The sequence below is a fragment of the Crotalus tigris genome, unplaced genomic scaffold (genome assembly GCF_016545835.1).
Source record: "Crotalus tigris isolate CLP2741 ecotype Arizona unplaced genomic scaffold, ASM1654583v1 scf7180000017861.769447, whole genome shotgun sequence".
NCBI classification, from domain to species: Eukaryota; Metazoa; Chordata; class Lepidosauria; order Squamata; family Viperidae; genus Crotalus; species Crotalus tigris.
Genome location: NW_024096682.1, coordinates 557,111 through 563,110, shown reverse-complemented (window position 1 = coordinate 563,110; position 6,000 = coordinate 557,111). Strand labels below are relative to the sequence as shown.

At 38.1% G+C, this 6,000-nt stretch overlaps 1 long non-coding RNA gene across 2 annotated transcripts in view; it reads right to left on the bottom strand.

Moving 5' to 3' along the window:
* Positions 1-458: 458 nt before the first annotated feature.
* LOC120308067 overlaps positions 459-6,000 on the bottom strand; it is a 150,867-nt gene continuing 145,325 nt past the window's right edge. For both annotated transcript variants that reach the window (XR_005556731.1, XR_005556732.1), the window contains one exon: positions 459-925. This is a non-coding gene — a long non-coding RNA (uncharacterized LOC120308067). The remainder of the gene's footprint in view (positions 926-6,000) is intronic.

Here is a 6,000-nt window from a genome sequence, read left to right as displayed (position 1 = left end):
ACCTCTGACAAATAGTTGTCCAATCTTTTGAAAACCATCTGTGATGAAGCACCCACAACTCTGGGAGGCAACTTGTTCAATTGCTTCACAGTTTTCAGTGTCAGGAAATTCCAACTCATTTCTAGATTGGATGTCCCTCTGATAAGTTTCCACTCACTGCTAGTTACTAAATTCTTTTATTATGACTTGGCACAACATGAAAGTACAAAACTAACTACAGGTAAGGAACCAATGGCTCTTGAAGGGCCATGGGTTCTCACAATTCTAGTCATTCAGAACTTTCTGCCATTCATTTGTGTCCTCAGTGTTCCTTCTGCCACTCCTGTTTACAGAGCAAGAGACCATGCCTAGGTTTCTCCTTGAGAATTGCAAAAACATTTCAGATGAATACTGTACACAGGCACCAATTTTTGGCTTTACAGACCATTTTGCTGAAATTATTTTCCAATACTATGGTATATTTTTACAACTTTTAATTTTAGCCAGTTTCTTACGTGAACTCTATAATTTTCCCCAAAGGGGTAGATTACTATTTAAAACAGGGAGGGTCTTTAAACAAGTCCATTCTAGATTTAAAAATAAATAGCACAATATGTTCTAATCTAATACATAAAATCCAGCAGTTTCAGCTTATATCCATTATCTGATTGCAGATGCATGCAAACCAGAATAGGGAAAGGGTCTTATTGCTGACAAAATAGCAAAAATTTTACAGAATATTTTGCAATCTTTTAAGGTTTCAGCTTTTCTCTTTCTTAATTTGGCAAGATAATTTAAAAAAAAATCGGAAAACTGTTTGGAAGGAAAGATGCTGATGTTTGAAATTTCACAGGACTAGGTGCAGGTTATCATCTTGAAGACATGGCCCACTAGATCGTATCAAGTACAGAAATGAAGTTCAGTTATTCCAAAGGTTTCCCAAAACCTGGGGAGGGAAAAAAAAAACCCAAATCATTTTGGTCACCACATTTAAAAATATATAATCCATATTTAAGATTGAATCTACAACATTTCCAGCTTTAAGTAAGCTACACAAGTCAAAAGGAGGAAATGAAGAGAACTAAATCTGACTGTTGTTATAGATTCCAATGGCCAGGCTTTCAATATAGAGATAAAGGGATAGCATATTAAAAAGGAAAAAAAGCAGGAAAATAAAAGGGAATCTTGAGTATCTGCCAAAGTAAGTTCATGAAACTCTTGTTTCATTATTTTATATCTTTGATTGATAGCTTGCTTTTCCTTCAAGAGCTCACTATCATATACAGCAGGGGCTGTATGATCTGTGAACTTCAACTCCCAGAATTCCTGAGCCCGTATAGCTGGCTCAGGAATTCTGGGATTTGGGATCATTAAAGGGGCCATAGTTCATCACCCTTGGTATACAGAATGGGCTTTCTTTGACACATGTATATAAAATATACAAATGGTATTCTCACAACATGAGTTAGTGAGAGTTCCAAAATAATCCAATGAGCTATATGGTTTGGGTGGGATAATCCTGTCTCCTAACCATTAAACCCCACTGGTTCTTCCTTACCAATCATTTTATGTGAAAGGTGGTAATTGTTGGAATCGCTAGGAGAATCTTTCTCATTCTGACTCCTAAGATTCCAGGTTATTAAGGTATGATAGCATCATAGAAAGGAATTCATCTGGGACAGACAGGCCAATGGAAAGTACCATTCACTTCACTGTCAAATGCCTTTTATTCAGAGTCAACCATAGTAAGAAAGATTTAATTACATATGATAATATGGTGCATCCAGACTCAAGAAACAGGTTTCAGACACAGCAGTTCCTGCTCAATTAAGATAGAAATTGACCAGAGATTGCTGGGTAAATAAAAGGTGATCTCAAGAAAGGAGGAGGGAAAATGACAGAATTTGAAACTTGTTTTACAAACCCAAAATCATCTATTAGGGTGAATATCTAAAATTATTATAGAAATATAGAGATGGAACAAGGCAAAAATTGCATTCATGAAGTGGATGCAAAACTTCAAATAATCAGAACACTAGGAAAAGCCATGAAAATACTCCAAGCTATAATTCAAATGTTTTACAGATGATATATAATACCATCAAAGAATATCTAGACAAGTCATATAACAATAAATGGTGGAAATGTCATAAGAAAAGGGAACTTTTACCATATGGGATGGTTATGTAAAAAAATTCAAAAGTACTGGAAAGAAATGCATCAAACTATTCAGAAAATTCTAAAAATAGAATTTGAATTCAAGCCACAAATATTTTTATTAAGTATAATTTCAGAAAGCACAAATGAAAAACATCACAGTTCACTAGGTTATATGCTATATGCTGACAGCTGTAAGAATAAATTTGGCACATTGGAAAAGAAGAAACTTGTTGACAATATTAGATTAGGAGATAAAATTGCAAAATATGCAAAATGGCAAAATTAACAGTAGACAAGTCAATTGACAGAATACAAATCTAACCAAATTTAAGCAGGAATGCTATCTGATATACTACAGATACCATAACAAGGCAAATTTATTTCTTTGGAATATAGTTCAAAGGAAAAAACTCACGAGACAATACAAATATAGATGAAAAGACTTGAAAGGATAGTTGCAATAATCTTCAATATTCAGCATGAAGAATAAATATCTAGGTGGTAGTAAGAAACAAACCTAAGAGGAGAATGTGTTACTAGAAAGTTTTCTCATAATGTTTTTTTACTTATGCTTAGCAATTGTTTTTCTTTTACTTTTGTTGTTGTTAATTGAGAAGTTGTGTCCAACCCATCGCGACCCCATGGACAATGTTCCTCCAGGTCTTCCTGTCCTCTACCATCTTCTGGAGTCCATTTAAGTTCACACCTACTGCTTCAGTAACTCCATCCAGCCATCTCATTCTCTGTCGTCCCCTTCTTCTATTGCCCTCAATCTTTCCCAGCATTAGGCTCTTCTCCAGTGAATCCTTCCTTCTCATTAGGTGGCCAAAGTACTTGAGTTTCAACTTCAGGATCTGGCCTTCTAAAGAGCAGTCGGGGTTGATTTCTTCTAGGACTGACCAGTTTGAACACCTTGCAGTCCAAGGGACTCGCAGGAGTCTTCTCCAGCACCATAGTTCAAAGCCTCAATTCTTTTTGCTCAACCTTTCTTATGGTCCAACTTTCTCTTTTACATTACTATTGCAATAAAAACAGACAATCCCTTTCCTTCATTTGTTTCCTAAGCTGCAAAATAATTTATTAAACCTTGATGCAGCACACTAAGGAGGTCATGATTAAGAGCCCCCCATACAATCATATTTTCTATCTCTCAACTTTTTCTCTTTCTTTCTGGACAGGAGGCCAGATGAAATTGACCCATAGGTAATTAGCAACATACCAGCTGGAACTGTTTTACAAGTCCTTAATCACACTATGGTCTGCTTCTGGGTGGTGGAAGGTGAAGTTCAACTGACACCCAAACTGGGGCTTTCATCTTGTAATTCACAAAATACATGTTTCCATTTTATAAATAAATGCATCTCTTAGGTTTCCTGCCTTCAGAAACACAAGTGTTCTGCCTTAGAAACAAAATAGGCAGCACTGCAAAACTGGGGTCTCAGAATACTTGTTTCTCTATCACCAAGACAGTTTCAAAACATTAGAATCTTCTAAATTGATGAACTCAGCCTTGGAGACTTGGAAACATGTGGACTTTGACTCCCAGAATTCTCTAGCCACCCCAGACTTCACAATTATTCTATATAATGGACCTTGCTATATGGAGACAACAGAACAGGCGAGAACTGGAAAAATCTAAAAAGCTGCAAATAGAACTGTGGCCCAAGAAAGCAAAGGCAGTACCAATAGTAACAGGCATGTTGGGTGCAATCCCAAAACAGGTGGAGCTGCACTTGAACACCATTGCCATTGACAAAGTCACCATCAGTCAATTGCAAAAGGCAGCTTTACTTTGCTGCTTACATCACATAAAGATACCTTTAACAGCATCAAACAACATCTGCCTATTCCAGGTCCTTGGAAAGGAGTAAGTAGGTAGATAAAAATGCGAAACCCCACTCTAAACATCCGGGTGACTGGGTGGCTAACCATAATAAGGAAAATAGCAACCTTATGCCAACTCATAAATCTTTGCAATATGCATATGGCATTTTTTAAGAGTCTATATTTCTGAGTGCAAAAGTTTGCTAGGAAAGAGAAACTCCTTTTGGCCCAAATACAGAAAAACACCTGTATTATTACTCCTTTGGGCTGACAGGAAAAGAAGAAAGGAATCCCTGTGTAGCAAATCTGTAATTTTGGAGCAGTGCCTTGTCTGCTTAAGCTGTTCTAACTTGCCTGAAGATTAGCCTTCCACACTGTGGTTTCTAGATTGGAAGAGTTGTAAGATTACATTTTCATCAAGTACTCTGTGTCTATTGTGATTTTATTCTTCCTGCTAAGTAGTCAAAACATGCCTGACCATGTTATAGTTCATACCTAGATTCTGCCTTCCTTGACAGTTGAGCAGAATCTGCCTTTCTTTGCCTGAGGAACCACAACCAGTGTGCTTTATTCCTCATGAAATGCTTGTGTTCTGCGTTGACAGAAGTGACAGCAGTATCAGGAGGTAAGTCACTGAGCTTACCAAGCTCAAGGCGCAAATCCACTGTTCCTTGCCATGGTTTAAGCCTGGCTATCAGCAAGACTCCAATTTAGAAGTTTTGGAGAAGTGAACTTCTGCAGTTAATTTTCACATGAAAGAGATGATTGCATAGTCTTTTTTTGAACCATTCAAGGCCATAGAAGCATTAATAGCTTCTGTGATGTATAGTGGATTGGAACAGTGGTTCTCAACCTGTGGGTCGGGACCCCATTTGGGGTCAAATGACCATTTCACGGGGGTCGCCAAACCATGCTGTCCGCCATTTTTTCCCTTTTCCCTAGCTGTCCTACTCCCTCTTATTGGTGGCCACACCCACTTGGGGGTCACCACAACATGGGGAACTGTATTATGGGGTCACAGCATTAGAAAGGTTGAGAACCACTGGATTGGAAGCAGATGAAGCTGTTGCAGAAGAGACAAAAGTATATAGGGGTGGAGAATATTTAAATGAGGCACTTGATTAATGCAGAGAAAAACTGAGAGAGGAAAAGGATCTGGTGGCTCCAGCTGGATCAGACCAAAGGCCTATACTGTCCAGACCTTAATTATGTATCTAAGGCAGGTTCCCCAACTTCCGGTCCGTGGATCAGTACGGTCCGTGGCATGCCAGCAACCAGTCCACACAAACAAGGAAAATCTCATCCGCAGGATGCAGGCAACACACAAAACCGCACCCCCTCTGGTGCGCGGAAAAACCTCTCTCCAGGTAACCGGTCCCTGGTGCCCAAAAGGTTGGGAACCTCTGATCTCTGACCAATGGTCAGTAGCACTCTTTGGTTTATACTTCCCCACCAAATGATTTTCAGAGATATTCTGCCACTAATATTGAAAATATTTATCCTTATGGCTATTACTATTGATAAAGCCATCCATCGCTTTATCTTCTGTGAACTTGTCCATTCCACTTTTAAAGCTAATCCAGTTTCATGTTCCTTATTTCATCTTGTGAGATGAACTCTATCCATGATGTATATCTTCTTTGGGGGATCAGTTCTGTTCAGCCATTCTGAATCTTCTACCGCTGACCCCAACTTCTACTCCAACAACAGAAAATTATTCTCTTACTTTCTGCATGCTATCCAAATTTTATAACCCCATCATGTCAATATTCCTTTGCTTTTTAAATATATATTAGAAAGCTCAGCCAGTGTAACTTTTCTCACAAGGAATTGCTCTGCCACTTTTATCATTCTGGCTGCTGTTTTGTACAGCTAAACCTTCAGCTTCCAGAAATATGGCCTCTCCACAGGTTTCTACAAATATGTGACTATATATAAAGCTCTACTCTTGCCCTCTTTCTTAATAATCCTCAACATAGATTTTATTGAATATTTTTTGCAACAATAACTATATATTGTGTTTTGCTGCCAAGAGGT